The sequence below is a fragment of the Anser cygnoides genome, chromosome 13 (assembly GCF_040182565.1).
Source record: "Anser cygnoides isolate HZ-2024a breed goose chromosome 13, Taihu_goose_T2T_genome, whole genome shotgun sequence".
Classification (NCBI taxonomy): domain Eukaryota; kingdom Metazoa; phylum Chordata; class Aves; order Anseriformes; family Anatidae; genus Anser; species Anser cygnoides.
This window is the reverse complement of record NC_089885.1, coordinates 9513835-9540471: the sequence shown is the minus strand read 5'-3', so window position 1 is coordinate 9540471 and position 26637 is coordinate 9513835. Positions and strand designations below refer to the sequence as shown.

At 35.0% G+C, this 26637-nt stretch overlaps 1 protein-coding gene and 1 long non-coding RNA gene across 7 annotated transcripts in view; one reads left to right on the top strand and one right to left on the bottom strand.

Annotated features, from left to right (window-relative positions):
• LOC106037701 (uncharacterized) overlaps positions 1 to 26637 on the bottom strand; it is a 479206-nt gene that overhangs the window by 332618 nt on the left and 119951 nt on the right. The window lies entirely within an intron of this gene.
• On the top strand, positions 9402 to 16091 carry LOC106037706 (uncharacterized). Its single transcript, XR_001208185.3, has 3 exons — positions 9402 to 10373; positions 10951 to 11060; positions 15671 to 16091. It is a non-coding gene; the product is annotated as an uncharacterized lncRNA (long non-coding RNA).

Genomic DNA, 26637 nt, shown 5'->3' with positions numbered 1-26637 from the left:
GCTAGTCATGTTCTGTCATATAACCAACTCAGGGAACTAAAAGTTAAATACTGCTTTTTAGCATGAAGTGTCTCTACCAGTTCTGACAGAAAAACACAGTGTCAAATGGACACAGCCAATATGATACAGTGAGGGCAAATGTCCTTAAAAAGACAATAATGTAACTCCCACAATATAATTGTGTGCAAAGTTAAATAAATTTGCATATTTTTCTTTTAATGATACCACTGAAATTAATGTTTTAATAAATTAATTGAGGTTCAGATACAGTTGTGCCCCTAGTCTTGCCCATTTACGAAAAATATTAACATGATTTCTGACCAAAAATAATCAAGTGGATACAATTTAACTGTTTCAGCCAGTTCTAACACTCATTTACAGAATAATCTACTCTACAAATGAAAATATAGCTGAGAAGAAAATCAGACTGTTGTACCAAGTAAGCACATCTCTATAGGCTCTGAAAATCATATCTGGCAGGGAGATAATTTCTCCATCAGCACCTTCTCCCCACCTTATGACCCACAACTGGAGCTCACTTACTTATGATCCTACCTCCCTACAACTCATCTGCATGTGCAGATTCCACCCAACGTCAGCAGTTTATAATACACTTCACTGTATTCTAATTGCTTCCTCTTTGTCCTTGATCATCCGTATCATGGGCCTAGCAGTTAATTAGGTCTGTCAACACTTTTCAAGTATGAACAGTTGGTCTAACTGCATCTTCCACTTCTCTGATACTGTAAAGCTTTGCACACCCACTACATCAGAAGTGTTTTAAGAAGGATTAAGAAGGAACTAGGAGGACGATGAAATGCCATTTTAGATACCTCAAGATATGTAATTATGATCTTGATAGGCAATTTTCAGAATTGTTCAGAAAACTTGGATCCTAGGAGGTTGCTGCTATAGGTTGAGTTTGAACTTATGTCCCTCCTACTCACTCAAAAACTTGCTTCCACAAACATACCTGATCATCTTAGCTACATTAATAAAAATCTGGAAAAAAAAGAATAATAATAAAAAAAAGAACCATTTCCCTGATGAAAAATTCAAAGACAATCAGTCATATTGAAGAGAACTATTTTTTTTGCCTCTAGAAATCTATTTCAAAATTTAGTCAAAAGACCTTTAACTGCTTCTTGGTTTTAATTAGTTTTGTCTGTGCTCGGGTTTTCTAGGTCTCTCTACGGCCAAGTCATTGGCTTCTGAAAATTGTCCATATGTTCCTGTGTTAGTTCTGCTATGATTATGCTAATTTGTACAAAAAGAAACTCTTAATCAGAACTGAGTTAAAGCAATCCATTTATCACAAGGATTTAAGACACAGAGGCAGATACAGAAGCATATAGTCCACAGAGCTGTTAATGCACTCCAGTTTGTCTGTGAACTTACTGCCATATTGGTGTTTACTTTCTGAATAAATACTTTTTATATCAATAGGCCTATACTTGGAGAATCTTCAGAAGCCTGTAATAATTTGTAAAGGTAAGCCTATACATTTACTCCTGCCTTAAATTCAGGAGCTACACAGACATGAAGAACAAGGTGTATTTTGAGGTGCAAACATTCCCCTCTTCCTAATTCATAAATATTTGAGCAGTCAGAAAAAAGTAAAGATTATATAAATACATGTATTGAAAATTGCAATTCACTGGTCACAGTTTGTAACATCATCTGACCTGGAATACTTTATCATGGAAATACTTTGGGGTCACAGAAATACAGGATCCTTTAGGAACCCAGACCAACTGAAATTAATTGAAATTATCTCCCTGTGGAATATATTCATGATATCTAAAAAAAACAGGGAAACAACACAGCTCTGCCACATTGCTTTCCTTCCACTCTGTATCAAAAAATAGGTGCAAATTGATTGGACAACAGAAACATCCATATATGCTAGTGGTAAATCTGATTAATTCCATATTGTAATGGCAGAATTCCTATTCTATATGCCAAACACCTCAACGATAGACTTTTGATTCCAATTTCTAATTTTAACTAATCTTTAATCAATCTTTTCTATCTTATTGGAATTTACTGTGAACTAGAACAGAACTCAGATACTTTTCTTATTTATATTACAAAAACCTCAAGATGCACCCTTCCCAACAGGATCAAAGAAGTCTACTCATTTAAACAAGATCCTCTAGTTTTCTAGTTATACTGACTGAATCAACAATTTTTACTTGTCTTTTAAATGTTTAACTGAACACAAAGACTTTTGATCAATACTAGGATTCTTCATTCCTTAAGGGTTGAATACAGCAAAATACATGTTGCGAAGTCTAATAGGGGCATAATGTTACTGAAAGAACACAAAAATTTTCAGTTTTATTGGTGAGAGTTTCTTTTAAATGTTAAGTCTATCTGAAGAAGTGAAGAGAGTAGGATATTAAAGATGTTTATGTTAACATATTATGCCCCTTAACACTGTTTAATCATTGTCTACAGCTGGGCAGCATTAGCAGTAGACAAACATCATAAAGTGATCATAATTGATTTAACTCAAATAAGAACAAGGCTCTTAACAAGTCATTACTCTTCCACTGTCTTCTCTGGGCTACTTATTACAGTTTCACTGGGAGATCTCTTAAAAAAAAAAAAATCGGGAAGCCTTTGCATTTCAGGTACACAGTACATAGTGTGATGTGTACTTCAGTCTTTAACTGAAGAAACTATTACAGCATTATTATGCAATAGACATTCACAAAGAATGATGTTATACTTGTTCACAGGATAGTTTATTTGATCATTAAATGACACCCAAGTTATTTCGGGGTACTGTGTCAAAAACCTGGCATCAAAAATTATTCTAAGGTTTGGTTCATCAGTTTTTGAAAAAGAAACCTGTACCAGAAAGTATTTTTTCATTCAATTGAAAGTTTTGAGCATGTCTACTGTATTTTTGACACAAAATGTCCAGTATAATTCAATCTCTCTCTTCCTTAAATGGATTAAATTACAAACTAAAGCACCAAACTAACTTTCACATACTCATTCTATGTGAAATAAGTTTTAATTTTGCAACTGAAGGCATGATTCCCACCTAAATAATGGAGACCGAGCAAAAAATGAATAGAAAAATCAGGTTACATATGGCTGGCATTCACTTCATACTGCTTCTAGAGACATTCTTGCTGCATGAATTTATAAACCAGAGCGTAATTCTTGTTTTGGGAGTTACCTATCGGTCTCTGGTATCAGAATAAGGGCCTTGTTATATATGTCCCAATCTTAGTATCATCAGTGCAAGATAAAAAGTACATTAATAGCTGACTTGAAGAGGTACTTAATTTTCCAAAAATAAGAACAATCAGTTAACAGCTACCACAGAGATGACTTTGGGTAAAAAACAACCAACACATGCAAACAAAATTTGAGAACTTGATGATAAGTAGTGTGTCATTAACCAAAAAACCTGCTACTGACAAAATAGAAGATACTTTGATTGTACGCTGCTATATCACTGTGTTGGGATTATTTTTCGCACTTAATTTCTTTCCATGCTTCTGATTTAGAAAGAAATGTTACAGACAGAAATGCACACACTCACAAAAATCCATCTACAGGCTGCTTCAAGCATTTCCTGTAATTCAAATGGGATTGATACTTAAAAAGTCTATTTTGATTTGTTTATGATTTTAACGCTCTATCAAGTCTGTACTATTGATATTTCTATCAGAATAATTATCCTATAACACTGTGTTAAATGCCAGAAAATTTGTATTAGAGAAGGAATGCGGGTATGAGGCAATATTTGCTATAGCAAAAATCACTTAAAACAATGGATGTGACAAGTTCAGTATAACTAGTTCTACATTTACTCCTTTCATTTCAGACACGTTGAGAATACTGAATATACTCTTTCCAGAGAGATTTGAATACACTTCTTAGTAGCCAGCAAGGTCACATGGTCTTGCCAAAGTTACCAAACTGTTCGCAGTATCCATACATCTTCCTGTACCACAGGAAACCTGATATATAACTCTGGAAGAGAGGCTTTTGTGGTGGTTTGGGATTTGTTTTTCCACTTAAATAAATACAAATAAAATTTATTTATTTTAAGGTATTCTACTTCACCTTCCAAAATATTGTAACTGGTGGAGATACTTTATTCCGTCCATGTAAGTGAAAGGTTGCATTCTAGAAATGGGTTTAGTGTTCAAAGATGCCAGTTCTAGCAAATGAAAGCAAAGCAGAAAAGTTGTGAACAGTAGCACCATCAAGTCTTCTGTGAACAGACTACAACTGAGGAAAATAACACTGAGACCATCTAGCTGTTCATACTGACACACACACACACACATATATATATATATAAAGTTACTAACTTTATAGAAATAGTGTTGTAGCCACAGACATTAATTTCATACAAACATAATTCATGGATTAATTGTACTACACAAGTCCAAGGAGCAATTTCAGAAGGAACAAAATAAAAGACATAAGAAAGCCCATCTGTTGGCCACATGGTTCTAATGTTACCAAATGTTCACCATCCCAAAAAGCACTACTTGAAATAAAAAGCTACTGTACTTGTAAGAACATTGATTCACTTATGTAGCTAACTGTGCACCAATTGTGCACCAATTGAAAGTTGTTTTCCCCATATGGATTCAAATGCATTCACCAGCCCTTTGAACAGAAAAGAGATTACACAGCAAACTGCTCAGAAGATGCACTGTTATTGACTTCAAAAGTATTCAAGCTTATCAGTCAAATTAGATCCATGAATGGAGGAAAACGGTAAACATACCTTATTTTATGAAAAGCTATATCAGAAAAGTCATACTGACTTCAGGCAGCAGATAGATGCAGGTATTGACATATGTGGGCAGAAAATCCATTGAAGTATTATGTTCACGTATACTGTGCTGATTGCAGGATTGGAGACTGTAAATGGCAGAGCCAAAACTATCTAAATGTAGATTTTCTACAGGTAGTTTAAGTATTCTGTATTATCAGTTAATGTGTGGAAAATACAAGTCTGACCACTTGGCATGAGGGTATGAAATAACATAATAGATGCATGAAATATATTTTCCCTTCAAGTTTATGAAGGGGCAAGCAAAAACAGAGTAGAGCAGAAGCGTTTAAACTCCCAACTCTAACAATGAGGAAAGACACTACCTGGAAGGAAAGAAAAAGGACACATTTCTATGCTTATACACTTTTAAAAAATGCATTTCAATATACTCATTTAAATAAGGAGTTACCCATTTTCTAAAAATGAAGTAGGATTGGCCATTTTATAAGATGAGGAAACAAATTTCTTTCCTGTGCTTCCATGTTTCATTTACAGTGAAGTTTCATCTAAGTGGTTTACTTCAACATTTGTTTAAGATACTTACTTCATGATGCAGGTCTACGAAATTGCTAAAAGACATGTTACTAAAAAGAAGGAACAAAATCGCCGGAAGGTCTCTGCTCATTTTGTTTTGCCTAAATCTATGCCAATGTGTTTGGGATCTCCAAACACTTTGAAGATGCATGTTTTCAGTTAGCTTTATCTTAACAATAATTCAACGTTATTTTTTGTTATTGGTGACAAAATATTCCTCATTTCCATGAAGAACAAGCATATTTTACACATCTTTCAAGATGATTTGTCCTCAACAGCATTGGTTTGTTTTGATTTATTTTGACATCTTCCATTTCTGTTCCCCCATGGTACAATCCTTCTTCTAGAGGTTTCAGGATATTCCTGGCCTGTTCATTTTAGAATTATCAATCACTGTAGCTGAAATACTGGAAATAAAGATTTTCAGCACTTATTTGTGTCTCCGCCAATATTTCAAGGATCTCTATTTTTTGGCAGCCATGTCCCACTATATGAAATATGGCCAAGAAGTCCAACAGCATCCTGGCTTGCAAAAGAAACAGTGTGGCCAGCAGGGCTAGGGAAGTGATTGTCCCCCTGTACTCAGCTCTGGTGAGGCTGCACCTCGAGTACTGTGTTCAGTTTTGGGCCCCTCGCTACAAGAAGGACATCAAGGTGCTCGAGTGAGTCCAGAGAAGGGCAACGAAGCTGGTGAGGGGTCTGGAGAACAAGTCTTAGGAGGAGCGGCTGAGGGAGCTGGGGTTGTTCAGCCTCGAGAAGAGGAGGCTCAGGGGAGACCTCATCGCTCTCTATAGGTACCTTAAAGGAGGCTGTAGAGAGGTGTGGGTTGGTCTGTTCTCCTACGTGCATGGTGACAGGACGAGGGGGAATGGGCTAATGTTGCGCCAGGGGAGGTTTAGGTTGGATATTAGGAAGAACTTCTTTACTGAAAGGGTTGTTAGGCATTGGAATAGGCTGCCCAGGGAAGTGGTTGAGTCACCATCCCTGGAGGTCTTTAAAAGATGTTTAGATTTAGAGCTTAGTGATATGGTTTAGTGGAAGACTTGTTAGTGTTAAGTCAGAGGTTGGACTAGATGATCTTGGAGGTCTCTTCCAACCTAGGTGATTCTGTGAAATAGCTTTAAGCTTTGTTGCTTAAAGTCTATATCTTGTTCTCTGATTTTGAACATTGAATCTTTTTATCGTATCTTTTCAAAAAGCAACTTGCAGTATAACAGCTTATTCTAGAATTTAAGTCACGCTTTTTTAGACTCAATTTTTAAGGCTCTACAAAGAAAAATAATCTTAGAAACATGCAACATCTTGAGAGATACATGAAAGCCCCAAATGAGGTTCACCAAAACACATTAAGAACAGTCTGTATCAGCAAAACTTTTGTAAAACACCAATTTTAAACACAAATAACTTCTAACAGCTAAGGGACCACCTGCTTCCAAAATGAAGTGTAACGGTATGTGTAATTATGGAAAAAATTAATATTAGAAAAATCACAGAATGAAAACTGAGATTAAAAGTATTTTTCCAGAGCTCAGACTAATTTGTGGAACATAGCAGCTTTTCCTGCACACTTCAGATCAGGTCTCGTGGCTTACAATATCAAAAGCATGAGAAAAAGACATTACAAATACCTAGATATCTCAGTAATTCAATTACCAGAAACTGCCAGTTGCTGACTCTTAGATGGGGCACGCTAACACTCAGGCACTCAGCATAGCAAGGCAGATTAGAAATTTCATGCCTCTAAGTTTAGTTCTATATCACTTTGATTAGCCCTACAGAGAGATGGTTATACTGGTGTCCTGTATGCTATGGATATATTTCTTAAGATTTCCTTTATCCATCTGTAAGGTAAGTATTCCTGTGTAATCTCTTATTCGTACTCCCTGTAAGACATATGCCATTTCTGACACATTGCACAAATACTGTTTTATTTGATTGCATTCAATTTTTAGCTTTATCTCTAGAGTTGCATACACAAACGCAAACATCTTAGAGAAGTGAGAAATGCAGACCTGTTGCAATCTAGACTCAAATGAGCAATCACCAGGGCAACAGCATCCGCCCATGTCCCTCATTGTAGCAGTTTTTTCTGGAATGAAGGGATACAGCATAATTTATCTGACTCATAGGTATTTATATCTGCTCATTATCCACAAAAGTCTACATCCTGTTTTTACTACGGAAAATAATGGTGGGTAAAAGTGTTACTGATGAAAATCAAAATTGTTAACTATGGTTTTGCTTTAAGGAGATGCCAAATGAAGAAGACTTGTAAAACTATTTTCAAGACCTCAGAAAAAATATTTCACATTTTACATGACATCTGGTACCCTGTATATTTTAACGTGGTTTGATCTGTACCTATGAACTTCTCATACGAACAAGAATAATGATTTGTAAGTTACTAGCAGATATAATAAGCGATTTCTGAACATTAAACTGAATTCATCAAATTTGAGACTGTTCAGTATGCATTCAATTAGAATTATTCTTTAAATATAGTCTGTGAGCTAGTATTTGTACTCTGCTCTTAATTACTCTACATCATCATTTTTGACAGTTCTACTTGCAGTTCAGACACTAATCTATCCATTTTCCTAAGGTACTCAGTTACCCACCCTCTAACTCTTATTTTTTTTACTGTATGTAAACATCCTTTTTGACAATTATTTCCACAATGGCTATTTTATTGTTAATGTCTTTTTTTTTTTTTACCTTTTCATTCCTTTTCCCAAAAGTCTCATTAAATTTATATCAGATAAAAGCAACAACTGTGTTGTTTTTTTTTTAAAACGTATTTAGCTTTTAAAGTTATTTTAAGTATTCCTTAACATCATTTGTTCTGATTCAGGTCATCACACTGCTGCTCTCTGCTGTCTGTAAGAAGAATTCACATGAAATTGTTACAGAGGTGGCATTCATTTTGGGGTCTGTAACAGTCATGGGTTTATTTCGATTTTTTTTTTTTTATAACTACTTTTGCTTTCTTAAAAGAATAAATTCCAATTTTATCTGTCAGGAAAAACCATGCAATTTCAAATATAATGCAACAAACTTGAGAAGAGTGATGATATTTTGCATAACCGTTGCACTTGCACTGGATTGTGTATGGACTATCATACACACCCCTTTGTTTCCACTTTAAGCCCCTAATTGTTCATTCCCTTTTCACACTACCACCTCCCAGATTCAAGAATACTTTACAACATGTAAGGAAGAGAGAATAGTTCCAAATTTCCAAAACAGATGCTGCAAATGATCTCTATAAGGGCCGACTACAAAAACTTAAGAGAAAATAGTTGTTAAAACAATAATTTGCATAGTTTCCATTATGACAAAAGAGGCGATAAAATACTAGGAGACACTTGTCTTGAATATACAATAAACCTGGTTATGTTAGCATAAAACTTTTAAATAAAGGAAATTCCTAGACAGCTCAAAGATTAAAGAAAAGAAAAGCTAAAATGTTATATCAGTTCTTGCATGATTTGTTAAATGGACCATTTGAAGTCTTTAGAACAAATACTCTCCCAGGGAAATATATTTCCAGAAGGGGAAAAAAAAAAAAAAAAAGTGTTCAACAGTGAGACTTTTTACTGACCTGAGTGTTCCTAGTTATGTTTTAAGATACGCTATACAACAAAAATCAATAAATAAAAATTCTTGTCAACAGATGGCACAATCCATGCTACCTCTAGTTACTTGAATCTACATGCTAGGTAGAGGCCCAAATTATTTACATTCTGTTCCAGTTTCCGATATGGCAGCGGAAAAGGGCATCTTTAAATGCCTGAAAAAATACAAATTAGCTCTCAAATACAAAATTTCCACATTGTGAGGCAAGAATACCAGCTGGATTGTCCCCAGCATATGGATGGGATTAGTCAGTCTTCCAGGTGCTCATGGCTACAAGCAGTAAACCAAACTGTAATTACCATTTATAACAAACCAGCATTAGCATATACAGGAGGGCTTACTCAGTTATCAGCAGGGTGCATTTTACCTAAAGCAGTAATTTTTGTACTGTTATATAGTCTGTTTATCTCCTCACATAACTTGACTCCTACACAAAAGGATTTCATGACAGGTAAGGCAGGATTTCTCAGACTGTATAAAATCTACCTGGAAGCACTATTACCCAAGCAGCCACATACTTCATCCAGGACATGGGAGCAGACCAAAAAATCCCCACCAAAACAAGATCCATTGCAAGGGAAAGGAAAGCAAACAAAAAAAGGACTAAATCTTAAAACCTAACCCCTTTCATACCAAAGTCAGTTAGATTTGGAGATACTGTTTTAATTATTTAGCTTTATTTGAAATGTTTAAAAATATACTACTACTTTGAAGATACTCCCAAAGTAGTTGTCAGTACCTGTTGCTTTTCACTGAAGCAGTCTGTAACCATAGCGGTTATTACTATTTTGTCTCTAGGTAACATACTTATGATATTCATACTAGTTTCACACAAAATATCTATAGTATATGAATATATATATATATATATATATTCATTTTCAAAATATCAAGGAAATAAATAAAAAAACCTAAGTTTTTCTACCCTTCTTTTCACTCCTAACCAACCAAGACAAGTATCATTGTATGTTTCTGTAAGAACTAATTGAAGTTGTTCATTCTTCTCCTTGTTCATAAAGAAGCATTAATTCTGTACTTAAAATCATTGTGGAACAATTTTCATACGTCTTAGAATAAGAATTCTAGTGAATCCAATATAAAAACCCCCACAAAAAAGGCACAGAATATCAAAGCCCCAACAGTGTCAGTCTAAAGAAAAAATAAAGACTTCAGCTGGTTTCTGCCCCCAATTCTTGTTGATTTCCCCATTCTTGCCAGATTCAGTTAAAATATCACAGGCTGCTTCTGCTTCTCTCGTATATAGTTGACCTCTGAAGTTTACGCAAAGAAGGTGACAGTGCAGCAGGAAGAATAAAGAAAGCAAAATACAACTTCTTCAGTTAGATGAAGATTCCAGCAAGTGCAATCGATGCACAACACAGGAAAGGTCAGCTTCCTTTGTTATTTCAGACCAAGTATCAAAATAACTAAAAGGGAACTACTGAAGTGCTTCTGCTAGATGTAACCAATTAATAGCTTCGCATTAATCCCTTTGGATTCAGAATTAATTCTTGGTCTATATTGGCATTTCTCTTACTGGAAATTTTAATTTGCATTATTAAAGCCCTGAGTCTATTACATTTGCAACTGACACAGATGCACACCAGAAAAAAAAATAAAAATAAAAAAACACTGTTTAAGACTGGTAAACTTGTTAATATGACGATTTTAAGTACTACTTGAAATTCTATTTAAACACCAGTAAGCTGTTTTAGTTAAAGAAAATCTTACATGAATGCCAATAGACACAAAAGTGTTCCACTGATAGACCTGTCTTCTCATTTAGATCCTAATTAAGTTTAAGCACATTTAATGTTAAAGAGAATTAAGTGATTTGATATTATCGTACATTTACTAGAAGGCAAGTATTTTATTTATATCTGGAATGAACCAGTTAACGTCTTGGAAAAGACCACATGTAGTAGTCCATTGTAAATCTGTGTACTATTGCATATATTTTACAGACTTGTCTTCTCCTTTGTTCTTCCCTAATATTATCACAAAAACTTGCACCTTCTGTCTCACACATCAGACTTGGGCTGCAGCTTAAGGAAGGACACAGCACGTGACAAAGGTAAGATGAATAGTAAAACATAACTCAAAGTCCTTGTTACTGGCCATGCCCTTACAACTGTTTGCTCCAGAACACCATCAGGGTGTTGCTTCCCTCCCCATCCCCTTCTCTCAAATTGTATTTTTTCTTTTTGAAAGACAGCAACAAAAATATCTCCCCTCCACTGGCCCCCCAAACAAATTGGGATCTATCAAACTACTAATAGAAGGTTATGGCTTTTGCATTCATGACTCCTACTAGAAGGTCATTCCACCATCTCAGTCATCAGGTGGTTAAGAACTAACCTCTTCCCCCCGCCCCAAATCTACTGAAAATGTACCGTATATACTGCACTGAGGGTATACTGTAATATAGCAACTGGAAAGCAACATTACAAACTTAAGATATATTAGTTTTCTTTCTGCTTGGACTATATCTCTTTGTTAAACATTACTAAGCTCTTATTTACTAAGAGATTTTCTTATTTTCTTTTTACTTGGCCTTCACCTTCTGCCAAATTCTCAGTAATATAAATCCAGGGTCTACGACAGTAGCAACCTACATACAAGTGCGTTGTAATAACACAAGTGGTACAGCAGGTATCTTCACACCAGATATAGAAACTATTGTACTGACTGTCAATCAACACCCACAAGATCCCAGATGAGTTATCTTTATCAAACCCTGTCACTTTTTCAAGTTCTTTATTACTGGCAAAGCATTTTGAAGAAAACAATCAAGCCCTATCTGGAATCTCTGAAGGTGCTGAAGTGCTTTAACACAGGCGAAGTTAGGACTATGAAAGACATGGGAAAAAACAAGGGAGGGAAGTTTTAGACCCCATAAATGAACCGCAGGGGGCACTTTGGATGTAATACCTGAAGGAGGAATGTACAACAGGTTTTTCAAGACATGAGAATGCAAAGTCTTTTAATCAGTGAATATTAGAACTGGTGCACTTTGTAAAAGTTTTATTTCTTAGACTCCATGGTCTCCTCAGAATCACAGCCCATGAATCAAAATTTAATTGATTTTTTGTCCTATCTTCCAATTCATCACATTTAAAAATCTTTCAATGGTTAAATGTAGAATACAAAACATTTACAAATACTCAAAACCTTAATAAGGCTATCAATCAATAGTACCATAACCTGGGCTTTGAGTCAAAAGCAATAGGCTAAAAAAAATTAATTAGCAAGGGAATTTTTAAATAATGAAGATGAAGGTATCAGCCCGCCTAAGTAGAAGCTATTGGGTGGGGAAAAAGAGTTGTACAAGTAACATTTTTCTCTAACAAAATGACCATCTCTTCAGTGCTATGGTTGTTTGGCCTATTACTCGTATTGCAATAGTGTGAGGCAGTCCTAATCAAGGAGTACTTTAAAACCAGCAAAATAAGGAGCACCTTGTCCTTATGGCCTAATAATTTAACATCTAGATCCCATAGGATTGGTTCAAGTAGAGAAGTTATACTAGCACACTTTTACAGCTCAGCCACTTTCTTCAGTAAAGTATGAAAATAACATCATCTGAGTAAAACACTGATCCCAGTGGAGACTTCAGGAGCTTTACTACTCAATTCCATGCTACTCAAACAATTGCTGGTCATTAAAAATTCCAAGGCTTTGCTTGAGCAGAAACACTTGATCAATTACCAGTCTGCTAGGGTGTTTATACAACACATGAGACAATGCCATGACATAATTAATATATTAATCACAGAGTATTGGTAAGAAAGGGTCAGCTTATTAAGTGTTATACTTTTTATTAAGCATAGGAAGAACTCCACAGTAGCAAAGTATCAAAAAGAGCCCTAAGGTACTCCTTAGTAAAACAGAACGAATGTTTAGCTATTATCTCACTCACTACATTTTACAGAAAATAAGCTATTTTCGTCAAAACATTATATAAAAATACCAAAGATAAAACAGAGCTTTTGACAAAGCCATCAGATAGGAAATGCACTGCACCCACTAACCATAATTAACATGTATTATTTCCATTTAGTAAGCGAGGACAGCTAAATACATTCTGGAGAAAAAACATTTTGTTAAATGAAGTGAGATTATTTTTGCTGCTAAGAAAACAAATGCACTCTGGACCTATTACAAACCTTTCTCTGAAGCCTTCTGCCTAAGAGAGAGAATTAAAAGGCTGATTGTACAAAGAGCTACCATTCAGTATAGCTCTTCATGTCCAAAGTAATCCTAATAGATTCTAATCAGGTTACAGTACTGCTTGTCTTAAGTAATGTGTATTGGTAGTGGTAAAATAATACTAATATTTATTTCCATTGCCATACTGTTTAGGAGCCACAGTCATTAAGAGCCATGGGACACACTGCACTAGGTAGCAGATGAACAGAACAGAAAGCTTATGAAGTCTTTGAGGTAGTAATCCAAGTAGAAAGTTGTAAAGATAGCATAAAAATACATTTCTCTTACTGAATTAACATGGGACCAAATTACAGCAGGGTGACCTCACGGCAGCCTGCAGCTCCCTCACAAGGGGAGTGGAGGGACAGGCGCTGAGCTCTGCTCACTGGGGCAGTGACAGGACCTGAGGGAACTGCACGGAGCTGGGACAGGTGAGGGTCCCTGTGTGTTAGGAAACCTTCACCGAGAGGGTGGCCAGGCACTGGACCAGACTCCCCAGGGAGCGGTCACAGCACTGAGCCTGCTGTAGTTCAGGAATTGTTTGGACAATGCTCTCAGACATAGGGTCTGATTTTGGGGTGGTCCTATGTGAGCCAGGAGCTGGACTGAACGATCCTTCTGGGTCCCTTCCAACTCGGGATATTCTGTGGTTCTATGAAAAAGATGACAGTACTACAGAACAGATATTCTATTTTACCTTTGCCACTTACATGAAGTTTGCAACATCGAATAAAAGGGCACATAACGTGACAGGAAATTATCACATAAGATGTGCCAGGGAAACGAAGGAAGGAAAAAAAAAAGAATGTCTTTTCACTCCTGTATATCGTCTGCAAGTTAGGCAGGATCCTGAACCTCCACATAGCAATTCATGCTCAAGTTTCTAAAGTTTGGGCAGTTCAGGGACATTCTTATTCCTGGTTCTGGGTCTGCGGTAAGGGTGCACTTAAAATAAAGAGTCAAAACATCTCTTATCAATCTTACCTATTATCATTGATAATATATGAATTTATTATCAATGACATGAGCTATTCTTTTAAGGAATAAAATTCATAAAATCTATTAAAAAAACACCAAAGCTGCGCCCAAGGACAGTACATTTTGTAATGTTGGACTACTTGGGAATTCAGTTTTATTCCAGTCCTTCCTGTAAGAAAGGACATCCTTATCCTGCAAATAAATATACATGATCCCCAAATAAAACTTTTAGAGAGGAAAACCTATCAAATGTATCACTGGACATAACAGAACAAGCTAAGCATACTAAAAACGCAGTTTCAAAGGCATCCAGTGAGCAGGATAAATTTTAGTTACAACCCTGTTATAAAGAGAGCTTGTCTTCTTTGATTAGAGATAATCCTCTATTTCCACAAGTTTCAAGAGAAAAAAATGGTTGGTCTTGGTGCATAAAAATGGAGAATTTTGTAATTACTATCGTTTCAGATCAAAAAAATTAATTTACACTTTCTGCTATGAAGTCTATGATAAATGCAATTTTAGAATCCTCTTTTTCTTTGCTAGAAGTGTCCATACTATATTACATTGTTGGCACTTAAAATTAATGTATTTTATCTAACAGATACAGCAGTCATAATACATTTAAGATAACTATTTAAATTTTGGCTGTAATAACATTATAATGTAAAGAATCCTAATTTTATTGGCCTTGATAAATCTAAGACTAAATTTGCTCATACATTTTATCTTGCTTGACCTTACAGAAGTTAAAGAAATTCATTTTAAATGTAATGAGTTATATTCCTTCATTTTGAGCCTTGTTCATCTCCATAGGTCTAATGTGGAAACAAAATTATTTCTAGTACTTACTCAAATACTGATAATGAAACTACTGAATGCATTTTTTCTGTGTCTATAGTAAAAATAATTTGAACTCATTTGGAGGGTTTGCATTCTCAGTATTGCATAAATGAGATACTACCTCAATTTACATTCATTCCTATGACACACAGAGCTATAGGAATAATCAGGGACACTCAATTAAAAATAACATTCATTACAAATTTACAATTTGTCACAAATTCTCAGTACTGATCCCTTGAAAAATCATGCACAGTATTTACTGATATATATTTTATTTACTGATATATATTTCAAGACTCAACTTCAATGCAATTTTGAATCCCACAGGAAGACATTACTTTTCATTTATTCCTAGGCTTTTAATTTAATGACAATTAAGTATCTCACCCACACAGATACTATTTCCAAAACATATTCTGCATAACATGGCTCTACAGATACTTTCTTAACCATCAGAAATGCCTCTAGTCCACACACAAAGTGGATAACTGTAATGGATAAATTTGGTGGTCATACAAATTGACACATTCCAGGGGAACTGCACAATTGCAAGCAGAGAACCAGGCCAATTTGGAAAGAACACACTGTACACAGGACAGCAGATCAATATTCTGGAGGATCACTGTATAACAGGCTCTATTTTTCCTTTGGTAGGTGTAATTCATCAAGGGAACATTTACAAGGAGTTTATAAACCACCACTGGAGAAAATAAGCATTTGCTGACTCTACTGATATACAAAAGGTAACAAGTAAACTGCCATGCCACTCCAGAGCTTGGAAGGAGATAGTGACTGACTTTAATAATGGCAATATTTACTACCTCTAACTAAAACATCTCTGATTTGAATAGAAATAGTCGCAATCAGTACAGTTACATAAATATAACAATCAAGTAATTCAGTTCAGATGTTGGCAAACTTCTTATAACCTGAACAGACTATAACAAAAAAACTATGACAAAATTGAATGGAATCCGGAACTTTGAAGTCATGAACTTAATAAAACTACTACTACCAGCTGTCTGCTTTTTGTCTCTCTGATGATGCCTAATTTAAAAAATAAAAGTAGAATCAATTTCAGACATCCTTCTTTCACATATGCAACATAAGGCAGAAATTCCCAATTTTTCCAACAAACAAAAAAGTGAGTTGAATTTTCTTCATGCTTTAACCAATCATTTTCATTGTACAATCCGTAGATGTAGAGGTAAAACAAAATGGAACTGTTGATTTGCCATATGGCATCAGCTTATCCTAATACTTTGTCACTACAAGCTCTGTTCAACATTCAGTCAGTCTTGAGATTTTTTTTTTTTTTGAAAATGCAGTTTAACAAAGAAACATCAACCTCTCCACCACCTGCAATATAAGAAAACGTGTGGGCTGATGTGGAGAGAAATCTCTGCTTTTCTGATGCAAAGCTGTGAGCATTGGATAATATTAAAGCACATACAATCCACAGAGGAACTACATATTCAGATTGTTTCAATGAATATGTATACATGAGTCGTCTGATTGTTTTTCTTAAGGGAAAAATCTTACATCAAAGTGAAGCTAGTTTGGCCTATCTCAGAAGATATTTGTGTATATTTCAGTATTTTTCAGAAACACCAATAAAGAAAAACAAAACAAAGATATATATATATATATATATAGGAAAAAAAAATCTTGTCTCAAACTGGTTATGCTGGTGTGTTTTAAATCAGACAGTGATAAAAAAAGAAAAGTCACTTCATCAGAGAAAAAAAATACATGTTTTCTAGGGCTAGCATTTCCCATAACTAGCCACAGGATATAGAAGAATCAGGACTGTCTGAATCTTGCACTAACTTCACCCTAACTCTAGTTCTCACGTACTCTACAACTCCAAGACTGTTCTTTGGTATCCTTTGTTTTTTTTATTCCTTTACATCTCTACTAAAGGTATTTCACATTTCAGCTTCCGGGAGATACTGCAAAACATGAATAGTTGTTGAATAATAAAATGTTAAATATATCCCATTGTTTACCATTAAGAGCAAGATTCTCTAGTGAAGCTGACACTAATTCACATAAAAACCAAAGCAACATAATTGATAAAAACTGAAGTAGTAATCACATTTTAGTACAAAATCTTTTTCTGGACAAATTCAGAACTATTTTTTTTTTTCCACTGAACTTCTGTTTCTAAACAAGTTTAGTTTTTCTTCCCATTGCAGAGACAGAAACATCCCACAAAATCAAGCTCTGAATTTCTAACGCCGCAGTTAATTTGGATCTATCTAAATTTCATCTGTAATAGCTCTCTGCTTTTCTTCTGATTGCTAGAGGAGTGCTAGAGTAGTTTGGGTTGGAGTGAACCTTAAAGACTATCTGGTTCTGACCCCCTGCCATGGACAGGGACACCTCCCACCAGACCAGGTTGTTCAAAGCCCCATACAGCCTGGCCTTGAATTTTTCCAGGGATGGGGCATCCACATCTTCTCTGGGCAACCTGTTCCAGTGCCTCACCATCCCCATAGCGAAGAATTTCTTTGGCCTTTTCTTACACATGCTACTGAAGCAGTAGCTCCAGAAGGGACTGGGCTATGCACATAATGCTCATCTTCCTGCAATTAAAAATATCAAATCATATTAAAAAAACTAAAACAAACAAAAAAAACAGTCCAAATATGAATTAAGCACTTTGAACCAATGGAAAGTAAACCCCTTGACTGCTCAAAACTAGCATCTTACATAGCCACACTTTTCAGGTTAGCTTTTTAAAGTAAAACAAAGTGGAAAGGAAGCCTAACCTCTACCTTAATTAAAATAGAGGTTTGCTAGCTTTGTGGGTAATCAACTAAAATTTCTCCTCAAGTTATAACATATTTAATGAAGTTCAAGGAACTAGACTGCCCACCTCCAGTCCTGAAAAGAATCTTCCTCTCCTGCCAGATCCAATTAAAAAGATGGGGAAAAAGTGCTTTGGAGATAATATTTCCCCTTGAGTATACTTCAGTGACACAGATTACACACAAAGTTGGAGATATTTTCTTTTGGACTCTCAGGTCTGAAATTCTGCGGGTTGCCAGTTACCCCTCTTTACATGCATCCCCCACCCCCTTACTCCCCCCAGCCCAGACTACATCCACATCTAAGGTACATCCAAGATCTAAGCACATTTATGTACACAATCTTTGATGTTTTGCTCAACTACAAACATTCTGAAATCCTACAAAATCCCTCAGCATTTATTTGCAACAACAAAAAAATAAATTGAAAATGAATTTTAACCTAGGGGCTTCACTCACAATTGCTGCTAGATCTGAGAGTAATTAAATATGACACAAGGTGGTGTCAGGTTGGATTAGCTTTAATAAACTGCATCAACAAAGAGTTTCTCTGTTCATGTTACTGGCAATTCTTTGTACTACAGCATTGCTTATGTAACACCAAGATTTAATATCTATGAACTTGAAAAGATAGGGTCAGATTGATCCCAGAGAATGTGCTATAACTGTGCTGTATCAGGTATTTCACCCTTCTATAGAAAACAAATATCCATAGATTAACCTTTACAAAATATTCCCCCCAGCCCGTTCCCCTCCCCCCATTTTTTTCAGTGACAAATTATTTCAAGAGAAAAAATAAAGATTTAATTTTCTTAGCATAAATGTTCCTTTTCAGTGAAATTACTAAAGATAAGGAACTATAATGTTTCAACAACTGTGAATGCCAAAATAATTAGATAACTTTTAGATAATCCCACAAAATTTGCTTGTAATCCCATCCATCAGTTTTTGGAAATAGTAACAACTCTCTCTTCAGAAAATATTCCAATACATGAAGTCGCTTCAATTTTCAAACCAAGTACGGGACATTTATGCAAGGCCTATTATCATGCATTTAATGTAGAAATTAACAGTCAAGATGAAGTCACAAAAACAAACTGAAGTTTACACTACAATAACCAGAAATTTTGATTTACTTGAAACTTCAAGTTGGTAGCATTTTGCTTTCAGCATTGTGTAGGATTTCCTATTTTAGTTCTCTAAAATCATAGACACATGAATTAATTACACAGAAGAAGGAACAATTTATATATTCCCACCTGCAGCTCAACTTCCCATATTGCTATGATTTGGGATTCACATCAACAATTGATAGCATCAACTCAGTTTTATTGACAACAACAATAAGCATAACATTTATGCTTTTTTATACTACCAACCTGTCTGGCATGGAAAGGTAAAGTAGTAAGTAGCAGTGGTTCCAACAGTAAACACTCATCTGGCTCAACAGTCATCTCTGGTTTGCTCCCTCCTAGTTCTGTTGTGCATTTTAGGGCAATCACAAGAATTTGGAAAGAGTAGAGCTCCATATGTATGCCCAACTCTGACCCAGTTTTTCATAAGAACACCTTTTTTACCCTAACAATGGGTGAAATTAGAAATCTAAAAAAAGAAGAAAAAAAAAGGAAGAGAGAGAGATGAGCTAATCTTGAATGAAGTGCTAGTTCAGAATTAAGGGAAAAGATTGTTAAAGTTTTTAAATATAACTAGCAAGATTATATTTCTACCAAGAACAAATACTCCTAAACCAGGCATATTAAAGTTGTGTCCTTTTGTCTACTTTACTTCAAAATTAAGAGAGAATGGCTGTTTTCTGATCAATTAAAAATCTGCCTAGAGGAAAAGTAGTTATTTTTTGATGCACTTAATGCATCATGATTGTACATGTGCTAAAAATTTAAAACAAAATTTGCAAAGCTCAACAATGATGCAAAAGTGCGAGTTCTTTACCAGTTATTTTTGAGAGCTGAAGTAGAAAGAAGCAGGTAGTTGTCTTAACCACTTTTGCAGCTCTGAGTTATTCTTGTGGCCAAGGAATATCATAGGCAGTACTTCAGGCAGCTTACTTTTGTGTAACAAAAAGTACAGAAACAAAAACACCACCACATAGAACTTGAAGCAAATACTACAACTTCGTAAACAAAGCAAAGTAACACATTCACTTTCTACACTTTTCACAGACAGAAACTGATCTAGAATACGGCATTCTTTATTCAGATTTATTTTACCTGCACATCACATGATGAACTCTGTTATGAAGAGTTACTTAAAACTAAATATCCCTCTCCCAGGCCTCAGTATAGTCAGCATGCTTGGCTGTTCTCTTCTAATTAAATCCTCATTTCATTTGCAATTCATTTGTACTGAAACATAAGGCACATTAATCTCTACAGAGACTCAGGTTAACTATTAGGAAATCAAGAAGTAGAGCTTCTTGTAGTAGAGATCAAGTTTAATTTTGAAGATCTATCATATTTACAAAATTGGGACCTATTGATGCAAATTAACATCCTAAAGCAAGGTTATACAATTGAGCAATTTTCTGATCTGCTGTAAATAGGCTGTTCAATGAAAAAGCAACTATTTTAAGGGTAATGTTTGAAAATATGCCAGAACAACATATTATTGATTTATAAGAAGAAAAAGGCCATATAGAGACAACTGATAGATCCAAAGCCCTCTAACATCATAAAAAGTATTCTGTTTGGCTTCACTAGGCTCTGCTCATCCAGTCTATTCAAAGCTCCTCCCTCCTGACATGAAGAAAAAGCCATTCAGGATGAGAATGTGTGCTGTCAGATGTCTTATCTTCTTTTCCTTTAGTTTTGCAAGTTTCTACCCTCATTTTCAAGTAGGTAGCTCCCTACCTCTTTGAACAAAACATCAAGGCAGGACAACAAGATAATTTCAAAAGCCTTGGAATTGATTCTTTAAAACAGTAATCCAAATAAATTACTGCAGGGTTTTGAAAAAAATATATATATATATAGTTGTCCTCCCTTATGTTACTGAAGGTAATAAAATACGCTATATAGTTCAAGAAATCAGCAGCTTTCTAGCATAGTTAGACTGAAAAACCTTTTTCACTTCATATTTAATCTGCTGTAATGTTCCTTTATTAAGGAGCTCCAAACATCATAGATAATTTACCAACTACTCATCTTCATTTAATATAATCATATCATTTGAAGTATATATGCAAACAAAAGCATATCTAACACTAAGTTCTTCAAATTACAAGAATTCTGTTACATTACAGGAGTGATTTGTTATCCAAGTACTCATTTAGGCATTTGAAATAAACCCGAGTCAATAGGGATCATTAGCTTTGTTACCCTCTTAATGAGGAATTTTGCAACAGAATTTGATATTCCAGTTCACATCCACTTCAATAAATCCTCCTGCATACTAACAGCTACAACATATTTTAAAGTTCCAGAACAGCCCGTTTACTGACAGCACCATAAGAAAGTCACACAAGAAGATGCTTTCAGTGATGCCTTGCAGTTAGAAAAGCACAAGCATCAAAATGAAAGAAATTTAAATTAAACATTATTCAAATTGAACAAAATCATTAAAAATTAGCTGTCATCTTGGCCTATTAGAGTAATTTATATTTTTCTCCATTTTCTCTTTAAAAGATACAGGTTATTCTATTAGATTTTTACTGATATTCAATCAATGCTATAATAATCTAAGTTTTTCAATTTTATTTCTGCCCTAGAGTTTGAGTCATACAGAATTTCTGAGAAATCATAAATATGTATTTCCAAGCTAGCACAGGATTTAGACCTCAAGGACAAAAAGAAAAAAAAAAGTTTGGTTCACGATTTTTTTTCTCCACACTGTGACTAGAAATAAAAGCATCATCATTGCACTTTTTTTTAGGTGTATAATGTCTTTCTACTGACACAAAATGTTGACAAAACTGAAATAAGGTAGAGATGTAAATCTGTAGGGAGAGAAAGAGAGAAACCAAGCACAAGAGCATAAAAGGACACTTGAGTTTTCTCTCTAATATTAAAGTGTCTGAAAACCATGATAGTTTAAATTTTCCTAGAGGTCCCTAAGTGGCGTTCATTACTTAACCAGCTTTTTTTTTTTTCAGTACAGTTCTTCCAGGTTTCAATTAAGAAGAGCAACACTCAGTATAGGCTGCCAACAAGTGTCATTTGAGCACTGCTTTCATGACAACACATGTTGAAAAGATTATACAGGACCTATTAAAAACCTCACTAAGGTGACCCTTAGTTTGCAAGGTTATTACAGAATTTTCCAGGTACTTAAAATGCATGTGACTTTTACAAATACTGTGAACCTAAATGTCACCTTTGCCTCAATTTTTGATGCTCTGTCTTGAGTCATACCAGCATCCCAAGGACAAAGCTTTATTTCAGTTCTTCAACCGATGACTGTGGAATCCTTGCTATGCAACTTCCCAGTTACGGGCTACCTTTGAGAAATGTCTCCATTTACACACCACAAAAATCAACTGCTTGATGCTTTTTAGTACCAAATCCATCCCCCTTTAAAATTTGAGCCTGAGAAACAACCAGCACCTGCAATGACTGTGCGTGTATATTTAAAGGCCACTGAATAGTATTATTGTGCACATGATGGCCTCTGCCTAACAAGCATTGAATAGGGACTTAGGGAGACAAAGTATCCTAGCTTTTTGAACTTTTACCCCTTTTTCTTTGTAACTTCTGATTTAAAAATGAAGCACCAACATTTAAGCACCAACATTTAAAGCTGCAAGCTTTACATTTTGCCAATATCCACTACCTACCCTTAGATAGATAGAAACACAGGAACACTACGCAAGCAGAGATCTCTAAATACTTCAGTCTAAAATCCTCCTGGTATAACTTAAATGGCATTTCCTGCATGTTTTCTCCTACAACTACAAAACAATCACACTAAATCCAACCTTTAGAAGAACTACTTTCCAATGCGAGATTCCTTCCATCAGCTGATATAAGCTTAATTCTTTGTCACAGAATTAAATAAAAAAAAAGATTGTGATGATATCTATGAACAGGCATTGATCTGTAAGTCCAATGAAAAGCGTTCAGCTCCTCCAAGATTAAATTCACTGTCTTCTATAGATCACTAGCTCTGCAGTAGTCTGAAAGAATTTGCATGCTACTGCACTTGCACTGCATTAATTATAAATTAAAGCACCTTCATAGTATCTTCCACTTTAGAAGCTCATGTTTTACTAGCAGTGGTTTCCCTGTGTGCACAATATTCCATTAATAATAACTTTCAAATTTCAGAGACCTCAGCTGGTGGAAACCAGGTTATTTTCACCTACTACTTTCATCGCTTTTCTGTAATCACTTTCTAATAATTCATAGCCTTCTAGCTTTGTTTGACAAAAATGCAAATCTGTTATATTTGATCACTGTCCTGCCTCTGGCAGGAATCTGATAAAAGGTTTCTTTACAAGTCCTGGTAAACCTCTGTTTGCTTTTATGTCTAACAAAAGCTTGGAAAAAAAAAATCTTAACCAGGCCAATTTTGTGCTAATTTATTTAAAGTTTTGTCTTTGGTTCCTTACAGCACTTAAGCCTATGATGTAGAATGATTAGTGTTAACCTTACACAAAGCTTATTTAAGAGACTGAAAGTCATAAATACGTTTTCAATTTAATTCATCACTGGCATGCACATTTCATACTTGCTTACATTTGGGCATAAGGGTTGTTGAACTGTACAGTTCTGCATATTCAGGGCAATCAAGTTCCTTAATTTTACACTTCTGACAAAATACAGTTGGTGTTTACCTTTTCCACACATATGTGGACCTTGAAAACATTAAGAACTTTAATTATGCATTATCCCAGCATCTCATCTTGTTCCAGTTCTATAATTAACAGAACTATACTGAATACTTCAGATATAATGAGGCTATAAAAATTATCATCACTCTGTAACATGGAAAATTTTTTTCCTGGACCTCAGCTGGTTTGTAGATTATAACCTGAAGCACAATACTAGATGACTCTTTCGAATTCATATGCAGTAGTATGCCAAGAGTATTTTATTCATATATATAGAGAGAGAAAATCTCCTTTAAATCTTCAGGAATTTTTAACATTAACAGCATTGTGTGTCAAAACACTGCACAACAATTTTGTAGTAGAATTTTGAATATATGCTTCATTTAACAGTGGGTTGCTTGTGAAGTGGTCCAGGTGGTGGTTTTCAATTTCAAGTGTTTTTCTTTGCATACTGGGAAAAAAAATAATAATAATAATAAAAAAATCCATCCATTCATGATTTTATATCTGTTAATTATTATGCTTTTTAAAACAGTGAATTCTCATTTCAAATTTGAATTCCAGATTTTCAGACTTTTCCAATATTCAACACAGATCTAATCTAGATTTTTTTTATCCCTTCCAAAAGGGATTTTAGAGAAGGGTTTTGATAAGCACGGGAGGGAATTACATCTACTTTTAGGAAACCTCTCCCCCTGAAGAGTTAGAGGAAAAAAATAATCAAATGCTAAACCCAGAGTTAAAGTAATACAAATCAAAAAACTCTGTAGCCCCAGGGAATTCAAGGGCATAGTAGGAATAGGTGCACACAAGAAGCAATTGTTTTTAATAGAAAATACTAAAGAAATAATGGCTTTTCACCCATTCTGTGCAAGTTATTTTACGCTCAGATACTGTGCATCTGAACATAAGAAGTGTATGTGCAAAGATAGATGTATTTTGGGCAGAAAAAAATCTTCAGCTACAGTTGAGCTGAAGCAGGAAGCCTGGTAGAATTGATTATTGCATAAAAAAAGTAGATAATAATATGATAGGCACCATTCATTAGGATTAAAAGAAAAAAAAAAAGTCTCCAAAACGCTTTCTCAGGAACTAAAAGCAACTGAGAATTGAAGCAGCTTATTAAAAAATTATGCTTAAATACAGTGCCACAATTACTGACAATGTAGGGCATAGAAAATTTAATAGTGAATAGCCTTTTTTTCTGGTAATTTTTCAAACATGTTTTAGTCATTTATAGGAGAATGCAAAGGGTATCCAGGTAACCTGGATCCTAATGGACTTGCAGTTGTTCGGTCAGCTGTCAGAGAAAAGTAAACAGTTAAAAACCTATGCAAGCCTTGTCCACAAGCCCAAAACAGATGCATTAGCAGTAACATAGGCATCTCTGACAGCCAAATTGTCACAATCAGATTTCAGAACTAATATTCGACTGACAGCTCAGAACAATTCTTACGCTTGTTTTCTGCCTGAATATTGCAAGTATTGCAAGCAGATATTTTTGAGAAGCAACTTTGGTCATCGGGAAAGCGTTGATATTGTTTATACTATCACTTTTTATGGTCTTTATGATACTATGCGTACAAAAAAATATTGCAATATTGCATTTGGCCAAAGAAGAAAGGGGATTGTCAGACTGTCATCATTTTCAGAAAGTGAAGCCAAATATTAATTTAAATGGAAGCACTTACAATAAGTAGTTTCATTATACTAAGTAATGAGCCAATATCTAAAATTTGATGTAACATCTGTTATTAATATTACAGATACTTTAATATTTAAAAGTAAAAGCATCTTTATGTACTTTTAGGCATACCGCATACTGAGATCCCTTAGCGTATTTAAGAATTCTTCTGTTCCTTTGGCTTTCCTGCAATATCAAAAACAAGTGTGCAATGCCTACAGCGCCTTCTCTAGCATTCAATAGAATGCAAGTATTTCAGACAAAGAGACATCATTTTAAAAAAAGCACATGGTCAGATCTGCAGGGATAGCACAAGCTTGAGGTCCTCCTTTCATACAAGGAAGTTGACATTCTTAATGTCACTGAACACTCCTATGAGTTTATTTCTGATATATTAGCTCTTTTTTTTTTTTTTTGATGGATTTCCACTATGGAGATTTAGGTTATAGAATTAGATTACATTTGAGAACATAATATATCTTGTCTGTAGAAACAATATAGCTATATAATGCAGCATTGGTATCAACATCTGTTTCTGAAAGGTAAACTGACACACTCCTGCAGCAGTACTATTGCCTTCAGGTTTTGTGCAACTTCCCTCAGCAAGTATCTGTGCAACCTCACCAACCCATTGCCATAAGGTTTTTAGTATTGCATCCCACAGTGGCAGTATCACTGGTTCATTCTGGTCCAGCTCACATGCTGTGGCTTCTGGCCTTTGATTTCCTTATACTAATTTGGAATAATTTCTGACATTAGCCCTGATTACTTCTAGGAAAATCTGTGGGTGATTAAAGCAATTAAGAACACATTTTGATTTTTCAAAATTCTGTAGCTGCTTTTAAGCTATGATCTTGCTATCAGGTAATTTAGCATTTGGTTGCAACTGAAATGCAATCTCAACCTCAGTTATCAAAGCCACAAAATTACAAGCAATTAGAAAACAAAAAACAACAACAACCACAACAATCCACAGAAGATTTTACAAATATTACTGTAGTTTTAACTAGGAAAAGAAATTGATACTCAAATGCCTACAGTGGTTCTTAGGTTGTATAGTCACAGCTCTCTCCTTAAGGCATCCGTGTAATTTTATTATTGACAACACTGCTGCTAGGTAAGTTTATTTTACTGATACAGTTAAGCTGATGAAGGTAAATTTGGCCCTAACATTAAAACGTTCTTCCTATTCTACCCATTACTAGCCACTTGATATGCTTCCCCTAATGATTCACTAAAACAAGTTTTGTGGTTTTTCTCCCACTTGAAGGCTAAGAGAGCAGTTCTCTACTACAACTCTCTGAAGCAATGCATTTACATATGTAGCAACTCTCATTAA